Here is a 25977-nt window from a genome sequence, read left to right as displayed (position 1 = left end):
AACATTTACCACAATTGAACATGGTCTAACACTGGGGTCATTAGACATGCTTTTCATGACTCTTTAACAACAGAAACTATATCATGCACACTCTAGAACTCAAATTGAATGAAGTTAAAAACCAAGAACATAAAGATAATGGGAAATTCCAAGTAAATTGCAGGTTACACAACATAATTCTAAATAATACATGGATCAAGAAGAAATCCCAAGTCACTTAAAAGTATCTTGAACTAACAGAAAGTGGAAAAATCAACTAAAAATTTGTGGTATGTGGCAAAATCAGTGCCTACAATGAACCTCACGGCCCTGAAGGAATATATTGGAAAGGAAGAGAGATATAAAACCAAAAATGCAAATGACAACCTCAGGAAGTTAGAAAGCAAGGAGCAAATTAAATACAAAGCAAACACAGGAAAAGTAATAATAAAATCAGAACATAAATTAGGGAAGTTGCAAGAGAATATCAAAAGGTAAATTAATGAAACCACAATCACATTCTTTAAAAAGTCAACAAATTGAGAAGCATCTAACCAAAAATCAAAGTGTTGCTATAACTAATACCATGAGATGAAAAGGTAACATAGGAACATAATTCCAAGCCTATCACTTTCAAAACATGCCTGAAAGTGATTAATATTCTGAAATACCAAAACTCACACAGAAGACACTGGAGGGCACAGGGGCAACCATGCATCATCAGAGGCTTAGGGGAAACTCCAGGAAACAATGGTCGGATTCAGACTTCATTCTGAAGTTGGCCACCCTACACGATCCCAGGTCAAGTGAGTCTGAGATGGGGGCACAGAGCATGAGTTTGGAAGCTGTTCAAGTGCTCCATAACTCAGGTAGGGGAGGTGCTGTCGGATAGTTGGTGAGAATAGGCTAAGAGGAAAGCAGTGCCCCCAAGGAACTCAGAAGTTAAGGACCAGGGTACAGCCTTCTTGCAAGGAGGCAATCAACAAGGTTGGTTGCTAGCAGGTAGGCAGAAAATTACATGGCTAAGTACCTGTGCTCACTGCGGCGGGGGGGGACACCCAGTGACTGTTAATATCCCTTCAGTTTGTTTCTTTCAGATCAGGCCCTCCAGCAGAGACCACAGAAAACAGGCTTAAACCGGCCAAAGCCATCTAGCCCTCTCCTAAGTGACCTCGACTAAACTTTATCACTATAATGTCCTCGTAATGCTAAATGTTTCACCCCACATGTGTTCCACCCACCACCTGTAAACATGAAATGTATGAGGAAGTATGACCTCCAACTGCACATCCCTCTACATGCCGTAGCCAAGTCTCTCCAATGTGAGTATACACAGGTGGACCCAACACGCTTCCCTTCTTTCCTTAGTTTGGGGGCATACTACTTAGGCAGGTATCCCAGGTGCTCCCCTTGCTTGCTGCAAAATAAACCTTTCTCCATTTTTTTTCAATTTGTAAGTGCTTGTCTTTGCGAATACCAAAGGGTAAACCAATTGTGCTCAAAGTTTCTTTACAAAATTGGAAAAATAACAAAGGGATCCACAGGCCAGGTGAGCCAATGAGGGTTTACCAGGAGTAGCCAGACTCATCCAGAAAACCAACAGCCCTCTGATCCTCTTGGTCAGACGAGGAAAGGGAGCTTGGAGGAGGGCACCTGGAACGTAGGGGGGTAGCTGGCGGCTTGGAGGTCCAGGCCACTCCTAGCAGGAGGTCTCAGCTCACATCCATCTAGTTGTTAATCACTCAGGCTGGCTGTTTGCCTACTGTCCCCAAGATCAAAGTACTCCAGGAGCCACAGGACCAAGGATGAGGGTGCGCTCCCCACACTTTCTGGGGCCTTGGAGCTGGCTGTCCTGAAGGGGCAGATCCCATCTTAGGCACCTGGTAGATCAACCTTCACTGCCTGGCCAAAAAAGCCTGGAACAAGGAAGGTGACAGGCCTGGTGCCCCCTCCCCTGTGCTCGCCGCTTGAGCCCCCTCAGTACACTCACATCCCTTCAGACCCTGACCATGACGGCGGACCCCTACCTCCCCGCGGCAGCTGCGCACTGGGAGGAGGATCTGAGACTCCAGGCGCCCCCTCCCCAGCGTGGGTAGGTCCTACGACCCCACCTCAGGGCCCGGGGCCTCCTGCGCCAGAGCCTTTGCTCCCCACCTGAGTCTCTGCCACGAAGGGGGCGGCCCCGCAGTCTCTGGGCGCTGTCAGAGAGGAGGGAGCGGCTCTCTCCAAGGTCCGCAGCACCCGTGCCACGACCAGCGGACTTCGCCTTGCTGCTCTACGCAGACACACTCCAGGGGCCAGGCAATGCCAAGCCTGAGCAGTCGGCGGCTGCTTCTTGTCTCCGCCCGCGCTCTACGTTGGCCATGGTGCGTCAGTGCGCCCCTGCGTCAGTGATGGGAGGGCATCGCGCCCACCGGGGTGGGGGTGGGGTCCTTGGGAACATGAGAAGGGGCGTGGCCGGACGAGGGCTCCGTCCCACGTGACCGCCCCCAGAAAGTGCACCTCCTCCCAGCATTCATCTTTTATCTAAGTAAAGCCATTCTAATATGAGCGATGTTTTATCTCTAATAATGCTCAGCATTTTTTCACATGCTTGTTAGTCAATTGTGTGACTTCTTTGAGAAATATCTACTCAGATCCTTTGCCTATTTTTGAAGCAGGTTCTCCCCTTTTGCATTTTTGCCTTATATATTTTAACAATTGTATAGTTTGGACATGTGCTCTCTCATTCTGGGGTCTGTCTTGTCATTCTTTTGATTGATTCCTTATCTGTGAGGAAGACTTTTAGTTTTGTATAATCCCGTTTGTCTATTTTTTATTGTCTCTCCTAATGGGTACATATCCAAAAAATAAAAAATAAATCATTCCCAATAACAATAGCATGGAGATTTCCCTTTGGGAGGAAAAGCTATAGTTTTAGTCTTACGTTTATGTCTTTAGTCTCTTTTGAGTTGATTTTGTATGTAGTATGATGAGTAATTTCATCCTCTGCATGTGGATATCAACTCTCTCCAATATCATTTATTGAAGAGACTGTCCTTTGTCCATTATGTTGTTGGCACTTCTGTCAAAAAATCAAGTGACTTTAAAGAAATCAAGTGACTTTAAATATTTGTATTTGGTTTCTGGGCCTTCTATTTTGTTCTGTTGATCTATATGTCAGCTTTCATACTAGCACTGTGCTGTTTTGATTATTACAGCTTGGTCGTATAGTTTGAAGTCAATATTATGTCTCCACATTTTTCTTCTTGCTTAAAATCATTTGAACTATGCAGGATATCTTGTACCATTCAAATTGTAGAAGTGTCTTAAAATTTCTGTGAAGAACGTCACTGGAATTTTGAGTTCCTTCATCAACCTGTACAAGTAGAGAACTGATTTACACATGGGATGCCATACTATCCCCACATCCTGAGACTGAAAAACGTCTGGAGCTCTGGACTTCATGATTAGCAGCATCAGGAGGATTAGGGCCAAGACACCAATGTGCATGTCAGTGGGCTTGGGCTTGTGTTCTCAAAAAGCATGATATCATAAAAGAATAGGCTGTGTTGCTTGAGATCTTGATGCCAACTTGAAATAAAACATTTCTTGTGTCAATAATGCTATATAGTTTGTTTTTTTTTTAGATCTTGTAAGGAAAAGACATGCAAAGTAAATATGTGAGGAGAAAAAGAATGAAAGGTTTTTATCACAAATTTTAACCCTTTCATCAATCTCAGACTTTATTATCATAATTAAAGTAGTGGATCAGCCTGACACAATAGTGCACACCTATAATCCTAGCTAGTCCAGAGGCTAAGGCAAGAGGAGTTCAAACTTGACCCCAGCCTGGGAAAATCAGTGAAATAAAAATAAATTTTAAATAAATTAAAATTTAAAAATTTATGGGCTGGAGATGTCACTCAACAGTACAGCACCCTGGGTTAAATCCCAATTAACACACACACAAATAAGGATCAATTGCACCCCTTCAGTACTTCAATTCTCCCCTTCAGTACTCAATACCTCACACCTCAAGTAGGCACTGAACTCCTGCTCAACCACTTCCCAGTCACAGCCAGGTCACCTATGTCATTGCTGAACTTCCATAGTACATAAGCTTTCATGTATGTTATAAATGTTTCATAGTAGAGGAAATAGTGCCCAATTTTACTTTATTTTTTTAGTATTTTGGGAGCAAAGGTGGTATCTTAATTAGATTTGATCTGCATGGTCTTTATTACATGTTGGGCAGATGGGACAGTTCCATGAGTTTGGTGAGTTTGAAGGAGGAAGATTATCTTAGAGTAAAAAATAAGACCCTCACAAGCAAAGAAACTCAATGGATTACTTGTGCACAGAGTTATTTTAGTTAAGTGCTATCTTTATTCTTTTACATTTACTGTTAAAACACATATTTTAATATATGAACAGAGCAAAGGTTACTAAGTGCAGACTCTGAATTAAGACTACATAAATTGACATCTGTGATCTGCTATTCACTATGAGTGTGACCTTGATTGGTACATAAGGCTAAGTTCTGTCCTAATGTACATTAAATGTGGCTGTTTGTATTACTTAGATTCTGGAGATATTATATGGGAAACAAGATGAAGTATATATGCCAAGTATGGAAATGTTCTTGACACATGATTATCTCTACAGATATATTGGCTATTGTTTGTGTCATGCAGTTCCTCATACATGGATAGATTACTGAAATTCTTTCAATAGTTGATTAGCTCTTCCCTGGCTAATAAGCAAGGGATAAAATATTGCCAAAGTGGTAGAACATTTTATCAATCTCTATTCCATGAACTTTGATGGAGTTTATATATTTTCTCTGAATTGACTGGGATAGCTATGAATGTCACACGTTTTTACCTTCATGCCAGAATAGCTAGATTATAGGAGAACAGTCCAGTCATTGAACATTAGTGAGCATATTCATTTTTTTTTTCTTCAGGAATGAAGAAACAAGGTTTTATGTAATTCCACAATTAAAGTAGAATCAGGGTCATCTTATTTTAAGGTTTTAATTAAAGAACAAGTATCCACACCAATCTTGAAAGATGAGTTCCAACAGAATCCAAATGTTCTTCTCTCCTTCAATAAACGATATTTCTCCAGAGTTAAGACATCCACAAATAAAAATGATGCTAAAAAATTGGTCACAACTTACTATTATAGAAGATACATATATGCTTTAATGCACACTTCATAAATAGGAAGTACTTAAAGCGATATTTCTAGTCAGATATTTTAAAAGAATTATCACCTGAAAAATCAAGGGCATATGGTTAGATTATTTCTTGGATTTTTAGAACATGTAGACATATAATGTATGATAATACAGGGAAGCAGAAATGTTGAATATTTATGAACACGAGGTACCATTTAAGAATTCAGAGCTGAGGCAGATAATCGGTTAAAAGACTGGACAATGTGGATTTTTTTAAGAAATGATAATTCTATAACAGCATTAGAAAAAGTTAATCTTTTCAGAACTGTAATGATGCGGTAGTGAAGAGACACAGTTTTCTTCCTTCACATGCTCAGCATATTTGGGTTTGTTCCCAAGGCATGTCTAGGTATACAAAGTAAGATACTAATCAAAAGTGCACTCACCTCCAAGTTTTATGGGTCACACATGATATTTTGGACACAACCCTGTATGTTATTCTGAGTGTCTGTGGACTCACAGTAGCATACAGCTCCTTTTATATGTTTATTTCATGTAAGAAAATATATATTACCAAGACCTATCATGTAAAGGTCCAAGATCCCAATAATGAATGTAACTGTACTGTATACCTAAAATGTACCAATAAACTCAATTTTAAAAAAAGAAAATATATATTGAAAAAGTTAAAGGAACAATTTTATATAGATACATATGAGCATATATTAAATAACAATTATTCTATAATTACCTTCTCTCATGTAATTTCTATGAAATACAGGCTTTGCTTTATTTAAAGTTAATTGATTTTAAGCTTCATTCTTATACATACTTGAGCTTTGTACATTTTTACATACTTCACATAGCAATATAAGACTGTTCAAGTCATATATTTTAATCATCTTCAAAGCAAAGGTGTTGAGACTTTTTAATGTTACTGAGGAAATTGTAATCTGACAAGAGTAAATAATTTAGGAAGAGTGAGAGTGTACAGATGCCAGGAGCTTACAGTAATATTCAGATAATCATATCTACAGTGGATTATTGCTTTAAAACCCCTGGAAAACCTTATTATTCTGAAAATAAAATTCCCCAGTAGGAACAAGGAAACTATATTTTCTAGGATGTACATCCAGGAAATAACATGATTTCATATAATCACAAACAACAAATTATCTTTTCCTCGTATAGTGCCAAGAGAGACCACTGAAAACTTTTCTCTAGTCATCAACTGTGTGAAAATTTTGAATCACACACAAATGTATCAGTGAAACATACACCTCAAATATATATGTGTGAAATTTAGTTGTATATTTTATACTATATTGTAGGGATACACACACACACACACACACACACACACATATATATATATATATATATACATATATATATATATAATTACTCTGTGTGATACATCATTTTTATGAGAAGCATTCTGGTGAATATTATCCTTTATAAATAAAAGCTGAAACATTCTCTAAGGTCTCTTGGAGCCAAGAAAGGGAAATTATCATCACCTTCATCTATATTTTTAATATTTAATATAGTTGCAACCTATTCTCATTTGAAGTTTCCTAACTGGTAGAGAAAATGTTTCAGAGCAGATACCATTAACTTATAATTTGTCAAAGTAAAACATGCACAAGATAGGTTTTGTGAGAAAATAGCAATAGACACTAAGAGAAAAGCAAGAGTTCACAGCACTTTTTAGATAATTCAATAGACTCAGTAATCTATATTGCATCTAATTAGATGTATGAATATTTATTACCATAAACTATCATGTAATTGATCAATTCTATTCTTTATGCAGAAAAGTATTGAAAGCACGAAATCATCTGTCATTAGGACACAATGCTCACAGTAGAGTGATTTACAATAGCCAAAGTTGGAATCTACCCAATGTTAGAAACCATACGAAGGTGTAAACAAAATGTGGCCTATGCATACAGTAGAATATTATTTAGCCGTAAAGAGCAAAGAAGTTCTGATACATAGTTCAGCACAGATGAGCCTTAAACATATTATACTCAGTGAAGTAAGTCAGTCACGAGAGAACAAATATTACACGGATCTGCTATGGGAAGAGAGAAAAGAGAACAGTAGCTGCCAGGGGCTAGGGAAGAGGGTCTAAAGAAAGTTATGGAGGTGAATGGTTCTTATGGCTGAACAACACTGGAGATGTACTTGATGCCATTAAACTACAAACTTTAAAAGACTCACTCCCAACCCACAGAAATGATAAACATTTAAGAAAATTAAAATGCTAATTACTCCAATTTGATCATTATACATTATATACATACATCAAATTATTATATTGGATTCAATAAATATATGTACAAATATTATGTGCCAATTAAAAAATACAAGTTAGAAAATAAGTAAAAATTATTTCTGTTATGTGTAATTTACCAAAGTAAAAAAGTTTTCAATTTTCTTCTAGCTGTGAAAAATATTCTCAGCTATTAAAAAGTAGACAGCAAGATTATAAAGTGACAAAGTATAATTTTCCAATAATGTTAAACAGAGGAAACTTGTGCCAAACAATGACTAGTTTCCTAAAAGTGCAAGTCTCATGTGCAATTTTTCCAAAGAAAGAAGAAAAGTTCTTGGTGTGAATTCCATTCGGCCCAACTCGGTGCTGTTCACGTTGGATAGCCTGTTAGAATTGCCAAAGGTTTTTCCATTTCTAGGACCTGCTGGATGAGGGGCTGTGCATGAAGTGAAAGCACAGAATTTGAATTTTAATTCATGCCTGGAAAATTACCAACAGCTGATAAGCATTATGGATTAAAATAAAAAATATAAAAGTATTGGAGGGGTATTTTTTACATAGGTGGCAATATGTCATTTACTATTTCAAAAGACTAGTTTAGAGAAATGTTACAAAACAAAATAACAATTCTGGCAACACCACTTTTTCTACTTTGATCTAATTTTTATTTGACATTATGAAATCTGACATTATTTGACATTATGGGTTCCTATCTTATGTTTCTATTCATTTACTTTTTCCTGTTTAAAGACCATAATTTCTATTATCTTTATCTGCCATGTAAATTTTGGCTAAAACTCAAAATTTCAATTTTAATTTTATAATGTAGCAACTTGTGAAGCCAGAACCTTCCTCTTCCTCGACATGTCATGTTGCTGTGTGTTATACTACTTTTTTTTAGTAGCTTTTCTGAACTAATACATAAACTCTATTCTTTCTTATATGTAAACACTGAAGTCTCTGCTGTACCTTTAGCTTAGTGGTAATTTGATAACTTCATACATATTTCCTTGAGCATCCAGAAAAAAAAATTCAGACTCAAATTCCCAGTCGTAGATGGGCTGTGTATGGGTATGTGAGGCGTGTTTCAACATTCAACCAGTTAGGCTACAACTCTGCCTTCCTCTTCACTTACTGCCTGTGTCTCCCAGACAGGAGAATTTAGAGCCTGCTCAGGATTTATCTGAGAAAGCACCCATCCTTCATCCTGCATGTGGGCTTGTCGATTCCTAGATTCCTTTATTCCCTAAGACATTTGATTCACTAACCTTTCTTCCCAAGCTTTTTGTGTTTTTCCTCCACTGTGATCCCTTGGCCTATATTAATGCAACTGATACATCTGCCTTCCTGTGTGTCCAGCAAATGACTCTCGAGGGTTCCTCAAACCTGGGAAGAGGTGCAGGTTAAGTGCAAGAAAGGTGGTCCTGTGGGCCAGATGCCTGGACAGACCACTGGACTGGAACAAATACACACCATTCTTGGAGAATGTGTCGGAGCTCTTCTTGGCACAGGTAACTTGTATCAGGAGTGCGGGTCTGTGTGTCATTCACCTTATTTTGAGTGGTAATAAATTTTTATATATATTCCATATATAGGTTCTTTGTCTCTCATATGTGTTGCAGATATTTAAAATGTTTTGGCCCCACCTTTTCCATTTTCTGTTATTAGGGTCTTATTGATATCATTTTTGGAACACAAAATTTATTTTTAATGAAAGCATAAAATAATATAATTAGGATTTATTATATTTTTGTTATGCTGCCAAACTTTAACATATACATTAACTTATCATTATTACTATTACTATTATTATGGAATTCTGCCCCCATATTTAGGAGATGTTAGTTTGTAATTTTTTTGTTTGTTGTTTTTTTTTTTACTAGAAAACCACGTAATAATGAAAGAAAGTTATAGGCTTTTGTTAGCTATGACCATACAAGCAAAATCCTTAAAGAAATATTCATAAAGAGAAACTGGCATTATTTTTTAAAAGGATGCAAAGCCATATGTGAGATTGATGCCAGAAATGCATATTGGATTTACCTTCCGAGTATCAATGTACTCCCCGGTCACGGTGGCACATGCCCCTAATCTCCGCATTCTAGGAGACTAAGGCAGGAAGATTGCAAATTTGAGCCCAGCTCAAATTAGTGACTTAGTGAGATGCCATCTCAAAAGAAAAAATTAATTTAAAAAGGCAAAGTTTCAATCCTTAGTACAGCAGCAGCAGGAGGAGGAGGAGGGGAAAGGACAGAGAAGGTGAGGGGTGAAAGAAAGGTAAGGGAGAGGAGGAGGAAGAAGATTAAATCATTAAGAACAAAAACATAATAAAGAAAAATGTATTAGATGAATAAAACTTTGAAATAGATCAACACTGTTTTGTAATTTTGAAAACACAAGCAAAAAGCAGGCAAAATGTTCTGAAGAGATTCCTAACCAAGGAAGTTACAGATGAAAAGACACACGATATATTCATAATACTATCACAATAAATGTGTATATATTCTTCTGTATACAAGTTCTTTATTTTATTTACTGACACCGATATGAACTCAAGTTGAATAATAAATAAACAGGCAAGTACACAAACCATTTCGGTATGCATGCATACATGGAGAAGCATATAGATATATATATGCATCAGTACGTGTGCATACACACACATATAAAATCTGTCTGATGACAGAGCCTAGGGTAAATGACATCAAAAAGCATGTGATGAATGGAAAGCCCCAGGCAGGTTCAGCATACAACATAAGAGTTGTCACTCTGAATCTGTTGTATCCAGACACCTGTTCCCTACAACAACTTCAGATCACTCAGCGCCATCAGTATGTCTCAGAGAAGGTCAGCTGGTACAGCCCAGAGTGACTCGATCCCAGGCCAGGGGTCCCAAACACTAGGCCCCCAGAGGAAGCCATGCTCCATGATTGCAGCCCTTAGTCTCCCCCAGGAAGTACCCAGCAGGCCAGATGCTTTTGAAGGGTCCAGAGTTAGTATGATGCTATCCCTTCCACCAAGGATACTTTACTCCATGCATCTGGTTTCTGGACAGTAGGTCTTTGAGTCAGCACCCACAGGCAAGTTCCTCCCCACCCCTTCTTGTATTCCAGAAGCGATGGTGTGGAGTAGCTGCTGGATGTGCAGAATAAAGGAAGAGAGCCAGTATCCCCCCTCTGAGCAAGCACTGGGAGCTCATCCCCCATCCTTGATTTGGACACGCCTGGCTTCCTGGGCTCTGAATGAGCCCAGGTTTCATACCTGTGGGTTTTGCTTCACATCCCTGCTGTTAGACAATTCCCCAAGGTTTTCTTCCCTCTCCTGATACTTTGGAAACAGTTCCCAGCTCCCCGTGTGCCTGCACGATGCTTCCCTCATCCCTTCTCCTCCCTGTGACCACGCACGTCCTGTCAGACAACACTCCCCACCCTGAACACCTCAAGTCACAGAAATACCATAAGATGTTTAAGAACCCCCAAGTACTCAGCAGAGAGAGGCAGCGAGTGAAATAAGAGACTATGAAACCTGGTACTGCCACAAGAGATACCCTTTGACTTAAGAGGATAAACCCACTGTTACACTGAACACGAGTGGATCATAGAGCTGCACATAAAATGCAGTATTATGAAACTCCTAGAGGAAAGCACAGATGACCTTGGGTATGGCAATGGTTTTTAAAAATATGTCTCTAAAGACACAACATCTGAAAGAATAATTGGTAAGACAGACTTCATTAAAATTAAAATCTTAGGCACCATACTTACCTGGCAGGAGTGATACCATGATCACGAAGGTGGTTTTCCCTGGGCGAGGCTCATCTATTGCACTCCGGATGTGCTGACCTCTGCGATTTCCCCAAATGTGGGGAACTTGACTGCACAATTTGTGGTAGTGGGGGACTGAGTTTGCACTTTCCCCTGTTTTAAAAGAAGAAAAAAAATTGAAGGCACCAAGAAGACAATGTCCAGAGAGGGAGAAGGCGCACTACAGACCATAAGAAAACATTTGCACAAGATACATCTGATGAAAGACTTATCTAAAACATATTTTTAAGACTTTCTAAATCTGCACAACATGAAAATGAACAACTTGATTAAAAAATGGGGGAAAAAAGTTGACCAGACATTCACCACAGAAGAAATACAGGTGAAAAGTAAGCATATGGAAATGTGTTCAACACAGTACATGATTAGGGAATTTCAAATTACAATTATGGGATACCACCACACATTTCTTAAAATCCAAAACTCCAAAACACTGACAACAACTAATGCCAACGAGGATGTAAAGCAAGATGAACTCTCATCCATTGCTCATGGGAAGCCAGAATGGTACAGCCACTTCGAAAAACAGTTTAGCACTTTCTTACAAAACCAGTTTTACAATCATACCTCTTGGCATCTACCTAAATGACCTGAAAATTTATGTACATACAAAAATGTGTATATGGATGCTTATAGCACCTTTATTCATAATTACAAGAACTTGAAGGAACCAAGGTATCTTTTCGTAGGTGAGTAGATAAATTGTGGAACATGGAGACAATGGGATATTGTTCTGTGCTAAAAAGCCATAAAAATAAGTAGAGGAAATTTAAATGCATATTAGTAAGTATAAAAAGCCAATATGAAAAGGTTACACACTGTATGGTTCCTATCACATAGCATTCTAGAAAACCGTGAAGACAGTAAAAAGAACAGTGGCTTCTAGGGTTGGGAGATGAGAGGGCAGGATGAACAGGCAGATGACTGAGGAATTTGGGGGCAGTGAGACAACTGGGTACAACGCTACAGTAGTAGCTATACATCACTGCACATTTGTCAAAACCTATAGAACTACAAGTTCGACAGTGAACCCTAATGCTAACTGTGGATGGTGGGTGATATTGGCATGTTATTGTAGGTTGATCTATTCATCCATCCTGCAATGACTGTGTCAGTCTACAGCAGGGTGTCATTGGTGGGGAGGGTTTGGTTGTGTTGAGGCCATGGGGATATAGGACTCTCTTCATTTTCCTATACATTTTGCTATGAACTTAAATATACTCTTTAATTTTTAAAGTGTGACAAGAAAAAAAAGGACTACCATTCCAGAGGACTTTAACAACTGTTCTAGTAATTACAGGAATAAATCCTTGAAAATTTATAATACCCAACACACCTAGGAACACTGTCAACCATAGTAACATAACCAACACTGATAGAACACTCAAACCAAGACAGTAAAAGAGATTATTTTTCTAATGTACACGAAACACTCACCAAAACACACCACATTAAAGCACATAAAACCAAGTTTAATAAATATTAAATAATTGCACACAAATCGGCAATATTCAACTAAAAACCAAGAGATATTCTGAAAATCCCCAAATACATAGAAATAAAAAACCACATTTCTGAGTAGCTCATTTGTAAAACAGAAAGTAAATGGCAAATTAGCACATACTGCAACACAACTAAAGTTTTTAAGTCAGATCAGAATAATCAGGACTAGCTAAATCTGTGCTTAAATAGATATCTAGAGAATTTGAAGTTTGTAGTGTTAGAGACAAGACATGTCTTAAATCAAAGATCTATACTCTTGCTGGGTGATGGAGTACACCTGTAACTGCAACACTCTGGAGGCTGAGGCAGGAAGATTACCACAAGTTCTAGGCCAGTCTGGGATACATGGTGAGATCAAGGCCAGCCTGAACTACAAAGAGAGACCCTGTCTCGATCAACCAATCAAGCAAGCAAGCATTAAATAAAATGATCTATGTTCTCACCTTTAAAACTTAGATGACAAGAGCAAAGTCAATGCAAAGAAGGCAGAAGCAAAGTAATGAGAGGGGAAATCAATGATTTGAAAAGGAACACAAATAGCAAATCAGAGAAAAAACCCTGGCTCTTTGGCATCTCAATAAAATCAATAAACTTTATAAAATACTAATGAAGAAAAAAGGCAACAGGAAAAAATTGCTAGTGTCAGGAAGGAAAAGGGAGGCATCATTATAGACACTTGAAAAAATAAAACAGCAAGCAAAGAACATTAGAAAGAACTCTGGGCCTATCACTTCCAATATTACATTAAATGGATCAATTATTTGCTAGCCATGGGCTCCAAAACACTAAATAAATATCCCTATATCTATTAAGAAAAATACGTTTACACTTTGAAATCCTCCAGGGAAAATGTTTTAATGTTCTCACTGGCAAATTCTACTGAACGGTAAAGGAAGAAAGAAAAAAATTACACAACTTCAGCAAATAGAAGCATACGGACAATTCTAACTTATTTTATATTTCTATTAATGCACAGATGGCAGTGCCAAGGAAAGACACTAAAAGAACACTGCATCCCAACATCTTCCATGAATGTGAACAAACATGCTATCAAATCTAGTGTCATACAACAAGTAAAGTACAATGTGATCAAGTGATGGTGAAGCCTGAAGGAAAGGATGGGAAAACTATTTTTAATCAGCATAACCAAAACTAGGAACACTGTAAGAACTGCAAGGCAATCATCTTAAATGATACAGAAAAAGCTTTTGACAAGATTCAACATCCATTCAGGATTAAAAACAAAAAGTCTCTCTTGGGATTATGAATACAACAGAGATTGTTAATCTGGTAAAGGTTATCCACAATAAAACCTAGAGCCAGCATTCTACATAGCAAATCAAGACTGACTTCCTCCTAATAACAAGGCAAGGGTGACTGTTCACTCGCACTCATATTCTATATCATGATAAAAAATTTTAGCTTCAAACTGAGAAGAAAAGACATAGAAGACTTTCTATTCAGAAAGGTGATCTGCTGAAGCAGAGGGTAACCAAAACAATTTGGCAACAAAACAGTGGAAGGAACCACAGTACCCGATGTCTTTGTGCCATAAAAGTGAAGAAGAGCTTGTGGGGGTGGAGGATGGCCAGATGAATGGGTCTAAATTGGTTAAAAAAAAAAAAAAAGTGCCAAGGCAACTCAAGGAAGAAAGACAGGTCTTCTCAAAAAACTTGTGCTGTGAGTCCTGGACATCACATATATTTTGTAAGAGTAAACTTTCACACCTGTTTTACACCTTCTGTAAAATGATCAGTGGAAATGGATCACACACTGAAGCGTAAAAGCTGGAAGTGGAGGAGAGCACAAGACAAAGTAAGTCCTTAAGGGAAGGCGACCGGCAGTCAAGATGTTGAAGCCGAGCCAGCCCCTAGGGGCGCCACCTTGTCTCCAGCCAGATGCTGCTCCAGCTTGATCCGGCGCTCCAGAGGGCTGGTCCCCAAGGCGCCCCTGAGCACGCAGGTGGTCACCGGGGGAGGGAGGCACGCCAGGAGCAGGAGTGCGCCAGAGGCTCGCGCTGGCGGCACCACCTGGGGTCGCGCTGGGCCCTAGGCAGCCAGCCAGCCTGGCTCATCCAGCAAGAGCCGCAATCCAGCCCGAGCTCTGGCGAACCCGCCACGGTGGCCCAAGGACGGGGACACACAAGCACGTGGAGACTGAGCGCAGGGACTTGGCCATCATCCCTTCGGCCCCACGTGCCCACTACGCAAGCTGGAGCTCTTGTGGCGCCTAGAACAAGCGAGGGCACAGGAGCCAGGACAAAGAGCTGGAGTTCTCTGCAAGCCTGTCGAGGCAGTAGATGGCCTATTGTAACCCGAAGTCCTCAGCTACGTCACCGTCACCCTTTGTCCCCTTTCCTAGGGGGATGGTCTGCCCTCGGGGCTTGGAAAGATGTGCTCAGAGCTTCCAAGAGGGCACCCCCAACTCCACAAGATCGACACTGTCACAATGCAGGGCACTGTCACCTCCTCCCACCCTTGCGCCCGCTCTATCCCAATGGCCTAGCTGGAGTTCCGGCCGCTGGGGGTGGTCGGTCCTTCAATTTGCCACCCTCCCACATACCAGAAATGTTAACCTTTTTAAGGACTGTACCGCCCAAAACGTGTGCTCCTACCCCAGCTGTGCCACTGCTTCGTCCCCAACAGGTAAAGCCTCAAGCCCTATGTTAACTTTTATTTTTACTTATTTTTATTTTATTTATTTATTTATTTATTTTGCTTCCGGAAGAGAGAACGGTGTTATTCTGCCCTGTTTATGTTTCGACTAGGGCCCAAACTGAGTAGGTATGTGGGTGCGCGGGTGTGTTTCCTTGTGTTGAACTTTCAAAGAAATAGGAAGAAAAAAAATTCCTCCCCTTTCCTAGTTCTGGCTCTCCCCTTCAGGATTTCCATGCCACACTTACCCTTTTTAATCTGTGTTTTCATTTTGCTTAAAATTCACATTTCTGTTTGTAATCTTTGGAGTCCTGTTTTCAGCAAATTCGCATTACACAATAAATAAAAATAAAGTAAGTCCTTGAAACTTTTGGTTAGGGAAACATTTTCCCCCATTATACCAAAAGCACAAACATTGAACGAAAACTATAATAAAATGGACTTTCTTAAAATTTATGCGTCTGTGGCTGGGGATTTAGCTTAGTGGCACCATGCCTGCCTCGAAACTATAATGTCCTGAGTTCTATCTCCAGTCCCGGAAAAATAAAATTTACTGGTCTGTGAGAAACACTATTAACACAGTACAGAGACAAACAGGAAGAAAGAAAATATTTGAAAGAAATATATGATAAAGGAATGCTATACAAAATACATAAATATTCAAAACATATTAATAAAACGACTCAGTGGAAAAATGTGCCAAAGGTTTGAACAGCAACTTAACCAAAGAGAATACCTAAGGCAAATGACTACAAAAATATTCACTATATTTAGTCACGAGGAAATGCAAATTTAAGCCCTGATGAGAAATCACTATGCACTCATTAAAATGATAGTCATCTTTACAAGGTGACAGGAACCCTGGCCAAGTTCCCTTTAGCATCTCAGCAACCACAACTACAGGGAGAGGCTATGAATGAAATCAGATCCTTCCCTGGCTTCTGAATGCAATCCTGTGGCTTGCTGTCCAAGCAGATGATGGTACTGAAACAGGCTGGGGAGTAAATGTCATAATACTCTTCGTGTTCATACCTGAAAATTTAATTGCATACACAAAATCCATTGAGAGTTGTATTGAAATTGGAGCCTGGCAGGGAGTGGTGGCGCACGCCTGTAATCCCAGCACTTGGGAGGCTGAGGCAGGAGGATCACTGTGTGTTTGAGACCAGCCTGGGCTACATAGTGAGTTCCAGGTCAGTCTCAACTACATAGTGAGACCCTGTCTCTAAACAAACAAACAACAAACAAACAAACAAAACCCCAAAACGAAAATGTAGCCTGGGTCAGGGATTTAGCTCAGTGGTTCTGCTGCCTGCCTCGCAAGTGCAAGGAGCCAAGTTCGATCCCAGGTACCCGCCCCCCCAAAAAGGAAAAGAAAATGTAGCCTACTTATAAAACAAGCACTAAGGGCCTTTCTACATGTATGCGAAATCAAGCCAGTGAACAGGTAACCAAGACCATTAGACAAGGCTTCGTGTACGCTTGTGGCGCCATCTAGTGAACAACAGGGAGCTCAGCGCTTTTCAAAAGGGAAAACGCGCGCGCGCGCGCGCGCGCGCGCACACACACACACACACACACACACACACACACACACACACGAACAGAGATGTCCGTCCTGGGAGGGGTGGGTAGACAGGTGTTGCTGACAGTTGGGGGAGGGTTGGGAAGATAAAAAGAGGCCAGCTCCTGAAGGAGATTTTTCTGTAATATGCACCAGGGTTTGGGGCACCTAAGTGACATGATCGGGGTGTGCTTTAGAATATTTCAGCAGTGTAAATACAGCCAGGGATGGGGACAACAGATCAGGTGCCTAAGGAGTCAGTGCTCCGTGCCTATATTTATTGCCTGAATTCTTGGGTCAGACAACTGGAACAGCAACCTCCTATTGGAAAGGAAGCAGGGAATCCTGATCAGTTCATCATGTCTATTGTCCCAACTGCCTAGAAGAGTGCCCAGGACATACTACTTTTCTCTTTTTTAATTTACAACTATAAGGAAGATATCTGTCTGAGTGTAAAACAAAATGATGATGCTGCGAAATTACAAACCCCTCTACCACACTCACCACCAAACTATCTTTTAGAGAATGACAAATCAGGGTGAGCTCACACCAGGCTGACAGGCAAACAAGACCTGTACCATGTTCTTCATTTACAGGTGTCCCAGATGAGGCTCCTGAGGGTGCCCTGGAGAGGGAAAAAGACCACTGCCTAGGTGGTGGGGAGCCCCACTGTGGGTGTAAATAAAGGTGGGCTCTGGAGACTGGGCCAAGCTTGCGTTATGTGACAGCAGCCTCACATACTTGCCTTCTGACTTCAAGTTACAGGTCTACACGAGAGACACCAGAAGGCTCTGTTACTGAGCCAGGGACAGCTTGAGCTCCTGAGAAGCAAAGTCTGTAGAGTGACTGTTCCCAGAAGCCATCCAAGGTAGGTGGCCCCAAGAGAAGGTGCAATATCCAACCCACCAAATACATGAAAGGTCCAACCATCCCAGGACGGGAGATTAAGGAAGGCTGTACAACCAGTGCTTTGTACTCCCTTCCATTGTCCTAGTTCGAAGTGGGAAAATTGAGGATGCCAATGGAAAAGAGTTTCTTCTGTGATTACATCCCAGTGAGGGAGGCCAAGAGTTCCACTTGCCCTTTCAGTCCCAAAGGCAAGGTTCAAAGGTAATAGCATGCCCAGTGCCTCATCTTCTCATCCACTGGGCTCCACTTAGCAAGCTGGGCGGCATCAGACACACTGTCCATCCATTGTGTTCCACCTACCCTCACAGGTGTTCTTGGTCCTCTAGCTTCTCTTCCATTGGGTGTGACAATACGGGATCCCATGTCATGCTACCTGGTAGGCCTCACACTCCTCTCCAATCACCTAAGAAGCCAATGCCCTTTATGAATATGAATGCAAATACCTTAATTGCTAGTCAACAAAAACCAGCACGTGAGTGAAGTATACATCATGACCCTGGGTATAACTCTGAAATGCAAGCTTATTTCATCACACAAAATCAACATAATACACAGTGCTGATAGAAAAAAAGCAAAGAAAAACAAAAGTGTGCAATAATCTCAATGGGGGGGTGGAAAAGGCATGTAAGAAAACCAAAAACCTTTTCATGATAAAAAAAAATTCAACAAACTAGGAAACAAAGGTAACACTCTCAACCTGATAAAGGGCATCTATGTAATACAAATGCACAGCCAGCATTACCCGCACTGGAAAAAAACCTAAAAGTCTCCCTCTAAGATCAGGAACAAGATAATAATGCCCCTCCCACCCTCTTTATCCAGACTTGGATGGAATCTTGCCTGTTCTCACTATGGTTTTCCTCCCTCTGTATTTTATTGGTTTCCACCTTAAATTTTTAGTTTCTTCTATTTGTTTGTATTTTTTTCTTCTTTCTAGCTTCTTAACCTGACAGCATATGTAATTTACCTTAAATCAGGTGTGTCTCACCTGTGGCATATGGACTACAAGGGGATTTGGACAGCTAATAATACAGCTCTATGATATTGCAAACTTTTATCAGTGTTATGTGATTTTTAGCAATATCTTTCATGACTTGAATGCCCAGTTCTCCAGTGCAGACTGGAGAGGAGACAACTGACTAGTGCTTACTCGGCCTCCTGTGCTGTCAGTCAGCTGATTTGAAACCTACACATATCAGACATTACCTGCTCTCCTGTGACTTTGTGCGTAAAACTCAGAAATTACTGATAATAGCATTTCAATCTACTAGACATATGCATGTGCCCGTGAAGATGGGTGCTGTTATTAAGCAGATACGCATGTTTTTTTCTTTAATTATTAAACTTGGGCTTGTTGCGTTATTTCATGAAATAATTTAATAAGGTGAAATACATTTTTAACAGCAGTGATATAGAAAGTACAAAGAAATATTACATGGACTTTTGTTCGTGATATTATTGTAATTACATATACAACATAGCTCATACCAGAAAAATAAATGGTTGCTAATTTATTAATTTTTGGAATGCATATAGTTGCAATCAGATATTCAGCTCAAAGAAAAATGTGGTCATGTGTCTTTACTAGACTTTTAAGAGACTCCATCTTCCCAAAGAAAAATATCCCTCCCCTCACAATCATGCTATATTCAAGTCATCACTTTTTGTTTTTGTTTTTTGTTCATGTTGTTTTTGTTTGTTTGGAGTACCGGGAATTGAACTCAGGACCTTGCTCTTCCAAGGCAGTTGGCAGCACCACTGAGCTACATCCCCAGCCCTCAGGTCATCACTTTTTGGCAGTGTGTACATTTATGAAAAATGATCCTTGAGGATGAAACATACTAAGAGTAAAATTAAATAAAAAATTTCTCACCAGCACCTTGGGAACTCACTAAGAATTGCCACCATTTCTATTGAACTAGACATTGCAACATTAGTTTCACAAAAAATAAAGTAAAATACCCCACTAGTTTTGCTTTTGTTGCCCTCTTTTAAAAAAATGTTATAATAAAAGTATCTTAAAATAAAGCCAGTTTCCCCTTTTTCCTGATATGAACAGCTAACTATACACTTACCTAAATGTAGAATGAGCTGCAGTTATGATAGACATTTTGATATTTCATTTAGCTTAAAATAATCTCCAGCTGTTTTTATTTTTTTCTATGAAAAGTTACATAGAACTTCTTTCCTTAATTCTTTTTTTAAATTAATTTTATTGGTACATTTTAGATATACATAATGATAACATTCATCATAGGGAGATTGTATCTGTACAGGACATATCTTAAGTCTTCTTTTGTTCTCATTTCCCTTCCCTCCCTTCATTCATTCCTTAATTATTAATATTCAAAATATCTATAAATGTTGTGAGAACTTTTTCAGTGCAATCATGTGTAGCTGGAGAATTTAATCTGTACAATTTTTGAAACATCTCTGAAATATTTAGTAGTCTTTGTTATGGCTTCTAAAAAGTCCCTCAAAAGTCTCAGGTATTCAAAGTGGAGCCTAGTTGGAAAACATGGGTCACTATAGGTGCATTGCCTGAAATGGTATATTCTTGGCCCTGCCTGCTTCCTTCTCACTTTCTGATTTCTGGGTGCCAGGGGTTGAGCATCTTTCCTCCACCTCCCTTTCCACTGTGCTGTTTCTGTCTTGAAGCCAGGTGATGATGGACTGAATCCCTTGAAACCAGGAGCCAAAGTAAACCTCTCCTCCTTTAAATTGTGGGTGTTGGGTATTTTGTCCCAGAGACAGGAAAACTGACTAATGCAGTCTAAATTAGACCTGTCTTGGTGAATGATTTATGCACATGTAAAAAGAACACATATTTGGTGCTATCAATAAAGTGTTTTATAAATATCAGGTCATGTTGGTTGATGTGCCACTCGAAATTTTGCTCTTTCCTGGTTTTCCCTCTTCTGGTTACTTTATAAGCTATAACAAAAGGACTTTAGGGCATAATTTTGGATTTTTATACTGTTCATTTTTTAAATTTTCTCTAGTGTTCTTTAAATAGTTGTAAATGTAGTTACTATATATTCTTTTGGGGGGGCGCTTTTTGAGACAGTGTCTCATGATGTAGTTCAGACTAGCCACGAACTCACTATGTAGCCCAAACTGCTCTGGATCCCTCTGCCTCAGCCTCCTGTGTGCTAGAACTACAGATGTCCACCACCACACCCAGCTTATATATTCCTAATTTTTAACCTTTTATCAGTGTGAAATGTCTCACTTCACCTGATAACAAAACAGCCATGCTAGATCTGTTATGCTTACTGTTTGCATGGTGGATCTTTTTTCTCTGCTACTGCCATCTAAGGGACTATAACATATCAAGTTTAATGAAGACATTGTAATCTACACTATATGTGAAAGGGCTATGAAAATATTTCATTTATCAGCTACATCCTAGGTAAAATCAAGTTTTCTCCCATACTTTGTCCAGAATAGTATTTCATAAGAGATTAGTACATAAGAATGCAGTTCTCTGCTCTTATTCCACATATTAAAAGATTTACAAAAGGTAAAATAATGCCATCTCCTCATTAGGTTTGTTGTCTGCTTAGAAAAATGTAGCTACTTTTTATGAAATCCCTTTCAAAATAATGGCCTTTATTTTTGTATCATTAATTGACTCAATACAAAAGATTTTTAGTATTTCTTGGTTTTTCCATCCAATATAATATGTTTCAGTGTATCTCCTGTGGTAGTCAGCTTTCCATTGCTATGACCAAACATCTAAGAAAACAACTCAGAGGAGGAAAGGTCTGTTTTGGCTCATGGTTTCAGTGGTTTCATTCCATGATCAATTGGTTCCATTGTTTTTGATCCTGTGGCAAGGCAGAAAATCATGGTGAAAGGGGATGGCAGAAGACAGCTGTTCACCTCAGGGGAGCAAGGGGACAGAGGGAGATGGACAAGGTGAGAGAAAAAGAGGTCTGAAACAGCATCTACCCTTTGGCACACTGCAACAACCTGCTTCCTCCATTGAGGCCCAACCCCCAACAGCTCATTCATCTAAAGAAGCCATGAATGGATAATCCCCTTGATGGAGTCAGAGTCCTCATGATCCAATCAGTTCCCCCAAAGAACATCAGTTGACAGCTGAGCTCTTTGGAAGACATTTTGGATCCCAACCATAATGACTTTCATCAAAAATCTCTTTAGTTTCCTTAGTAAGTTGAAAGTGTACAAAGGAATGCTGAATAGAACTGTTATAGCGTTTATACATTCTTACCTACCCCAACACACTAACTAAATATTGCGTAAAAATTACGAACCCTTTGCAGTACACTTCCGTCTACCTTCTCTGTCCTTTCTCTATTTTGATTCTATAGATATTATAAGTCCATAGTTTTAAACAGCCATTTGCCTTTAGAGAAATTCAGAAAACACGTTTAATATTACTGGCCACTAGAAAAAAGCAAATTAAAACAACATTGAGATTTCACTCACTCCAGAAAGAATGGAAAACATCAACAATAACATCAAATAATAACAAATGATGGTGAGGATATGATGAAAAAGAAACCCTCCTACATGGTTGGTGGGAGTGTAAGCTAGTACAATCATTATGGAAATCAGTAGAGAGATTCATCAAAAACTAAAACTAGAAATTGCACTCTACTCAACCATTCCCTTTCTAGGTATCTTCCTAAAAAATTTAAAGACATCATATTACAGTGATCCATGCATGCCCATATTTGAGTATAGCAGCACAATTTATAATAGCCAAATTTAAGCAGCAGGAGTATTACTCTACTGTAAAAAAGGATGACTTTGAACCATTTGTCGCAAAATGGATGTATCTTGAAAACATAAATGCTAAGTACAATAAATCGGACACACAATCTTAAATACCTTCTCTCACATGAAAAAAATCAAAGTATAAATAAAAGAAAGACCAAAATAAATGAAAATGATTTATACAAAATGAAGTACCACTCTGCCATAAAGAAGGTAAATTTGATTCCTTTATAAAAAAAATGGATGCACCTTGAAACCAAAAGTTTAAGCAAAATAAATCAGACCTACAAGCCTAAATATTGCATAGTTTCTCTTATGTGAGAAACTCAAAATATAAATAAATTAAAGAGCAAAATAAAAGACAGATAATGGGAATCAGAGAGATACAACTTTAGCAAAAGAGAAGGAGATGAGCAAATGGAGGCAAGTGGGAGGGGGACAGGGAAGGGGACAAAAAATGGAATTAAGATGTGTTATGTGCATGAACCAACTCTCCATGACAAGTGTAATCATTATGTACTGCAAACATGTACCAATACAAACAAAATGCAGAAAAGAAAAATCATAGTCTTATTTTCTCTCTATTTATCATTCTTTTAGTTTGTTTCTCCTTACATCCGTGTTTCCCTTACTTTTCACTTATTTGAATCCTCAGAAACCTGCCCTGGTATTTGTATTTGTGTCTGATGGTGATTATTGCTCTGTTTTCAGGTATCTGAAAAAAAATCATTATTTTACTCCTATTAAAAATTATCTGTACTGCATGTATAAGTCTAAGAAATAAAAGATCTTTGTTTTTGCTTTCTCCTTTTACAATAGTTTTGCTTTTTCCTTTTAAAATAGTCTTCTGTTTGCATTGTCAGACAGCAACGTGGCTTTCATTGTCTGACTTTGTGTCTAGTATAACATTGTCTCCATTAAGGTTATCCCTATTCTGGCATTCTGTTTGATTTTTAGCAATTTCCCTGCCATATTTTTAGGAGATGTTTGTATTTTGTCTTAGAGTTACTTGAGATTTTTGGATGATATACTTTAGAGGCACTAGACACAGTTAGGTGATAGTTTTTCCTAGTATCTTCCACAATCTTTCATTTGCTTTCTAGGCCTGTAATTATATGTATGTCAGAATGCTTAGTAAAGTGTTTGTGCTCATTTCTTATTTTAAATATTTAACCTTTTCCTTTCTGCTTGAGCTTAGAAATACTAATTTGTTTAAAACTGTTACTACTTTCTTTTGCTGTTTCCAATCTTCTCAAACTCATCCATGTGAAATTCTACATGGTGGATGTTAGATTTTCTGTTCTGTAGTTCTGTTTGGTTCCTGTTAAGTTTCCATTTCACTGTGCAAAGAACAAAAATTCTCATCCATTACATCTATAATAACCTTTACATGTGAGTACTAGTTGTTTTAAGGTAGTATTTCTAATTACTGTCTGGAACATCAGTGGGCCTACCTAGAATGACTGTATTCTCTTTTGGCTCTAGAAAATATGGTCCCAAATGATCACAGTCCTCTGAATATTTTACATACTTTTGCACATACTACAACCAAAAATTAAACATAAAGTTATATCATTTCTAGTGAGGGTGAGAACTGATCATCCAGCTTCCTCTTGGAGTGGAGTCTAGTTCCGGTTATGCTTTGTATTCAACCCACCTGTGATGGTTTCAACCTCCACCTCCAGCTCTGCCTCTAGTTTTCTTTTTTGGGGCGGGGAAGGGACTGTCAATCAAACTTGGGACCTTGCGCTTACAAGTCAGGCAGTGGCATCACTGAGCTAAACCCCAGCCCTTTATTTTTCACTTTATTTCTTTTTAAAATTCACTTCTAAAATTTATTCAATATGAATATAGAAGGTATAGACTGTCCTTAGGAAGTTTCAGGTGGAATTGAGTACTCTGTTGGGAATTGGTCAGGAATGTTAGATTCTGGCAAATAATCTCATGACGCTTTATCCATGTTCTAAAACTGTGGGGCTGATTTTGAAGGCAGTGGCCTAATTGGCAATGTCTGAAGTTTAAGTTTGAGGCAATAGACTAATTCCTTTCGGAGGAAATTTCAAAGCAGCACAACATTCAGAAAGTGACAAATGTATTGCTAGCTGCTTTTAGACAGATTTATCACAATAATCAGGAGCAAAATCAGAGCTGAAAGATTTGAAAAAAATAGAGCTTGTTTAGAAAAGAAGCAGGTATGTATACAATTTCAATCAAGGAAAGTGCAAGTTTCTGAGTTTAGCATCATTTAAAAGAAGCCCATGGGTTTGCATGAGGACAAGAAGAAAGATACTTTGAGGGCAACAGGATTTGGCCAAACTCCACCCATGGCAGGCTCAACCTTATAAATGCATAAACTTCTAGAAAGACTTTTCTTTCAGAAAAGATCCCTTGTGAGCCCCACTCACACAGAGACCCTTACGGAACTGTTTCCTAACATTAAGCAACCCAGGAATCCCGAGGTTAGTACAGCCATGGTTCAGGGGGGCCAGCTACTGCTCAAGCTGGTAGCAGAATTGGCATAATCCACAAGAAGCTCATTTTACAGGCATACAAAATGTAATTGTTACAGGGCTGAGGATTTAGCTCAGTGGTTCTGCTGCATGCCTCACAAGTACAGGGTCAAGAGTTCGATCCCCAGTAAAAAGAAAGAAAAAGAAAGAGAAAGAAAGAAAGAAAGAAAGAAAGAAAGAAAGAAAGAAAGAAAGAAAGAAAGAAAGAAAGAAAGAAAGAAAGAAAGAAAGAAAGGAAGGAAGGAAGAAAGAAAAGAAAGAGAGGGAGAGGGAGAGGGAGAGAGAGAGGGAGGGAGGGAGGGAGGGAAGAAAGAAAGATAATGTAATTGTTACAGGATCATGCAAGTTTCTACCAAGAGTTCAGAGAAAGGCCTGGGAAGACAAGTACATAATGTGGGACAAGCTCAGAGTTCCTGTTAGGAACCTGGGAATGAGGACAACGCTGTAAGGCACATGGTGGTGAGATGTGAGCCCCATCAGCCTTGGACAGTGCCACCACCCCTGTGGTCTTGCTGGTGGCAGCTCATGTGTCTTTTCTCTAGAGCTGGCTCCACTCTGTGATTGTGGCTTTCTTTAGCAGATATTCCATGTTACTAACATCTCTAACTTCCTGGAGCTTCTGGAGCTCACACCTCACTGCCATGTACCTTGGGTGGCAGACATGGAGCTACAGGATTTAATATTTGCACTACTGGCTTTCATTCTTGCTTTAGTACAATTCCTTTCTATTACCCCATTTGTTCTTTTTGGAATGGAAATGTTTCCTCTGTACCTATGTAATTTGGTTTTTTAAAATTAGAGGAGTTTAAAACTAAAAGCTGTCCTGATTCTCGGAAGAATCGC

The 25977-nt window shown here is 39.1% G+C and overlaps 1 protein-coding gene and 1 non-coding gene across 5 annotated transcripts in view; one reads left to right on the top strand and one right to left on the bottom strand.

Annotated features, from left to right (window-relative positions):
* Positions 1 to 2372, bottom strand: part of LOC104848107 (melanoma-associated antigen 10) — a 48947-nt gene extending 46575 nt beyond the window's left edge. For 3 of the 4 annotated variants that reach the window (XM_019204564.2, XM_019204563.2, XM_019204568.2), the window contains exon 1: positions 2134 to 2372. The gene's annotated coding sequence lies outside the window, so the exon portion shown is untranslated. The remainder of the gene's footprint in view (positions 1 to 2133) is intronic. The other variant, XM_033760146.1, reaches the window with a different exon arrangement.
* An 8808-nt stretch (positions 2373 to 11180) lies between these two features.
* Positions 11181 to 11344, top strand: LOC117284882. Its single transcript, XR_004515950.1, has one exon. It is a non-coding gene; the product is annotated as a U1 spliceosomal RNA (small nuclear RNA).
* Positions 11345 to 25977: the final 14633 nt, after the last annotated feature.

The sequence above is a fragment of the Fukomys damarensis genome, unplaced genomic scaffold (assembly GCF_012274545.1).
Source record: "Fukomys damarensis isolate Sample0158 unplaced genomic scaffold, DMR_v1.0_HiC HiC_scaffold_39, whole genome shotgun sequence".
In the NCBI taxonomy this organism is placed as follows: domain Eukaryota; kingdom Metazoa; phylum Chordata; class Mammalia; order Rodentia; family Bathyergidae; genus Fukomys; species Fukomys damarensis.
This window is presented reverse-complemented; position numbering and strand designations above follow the sequence as displayed.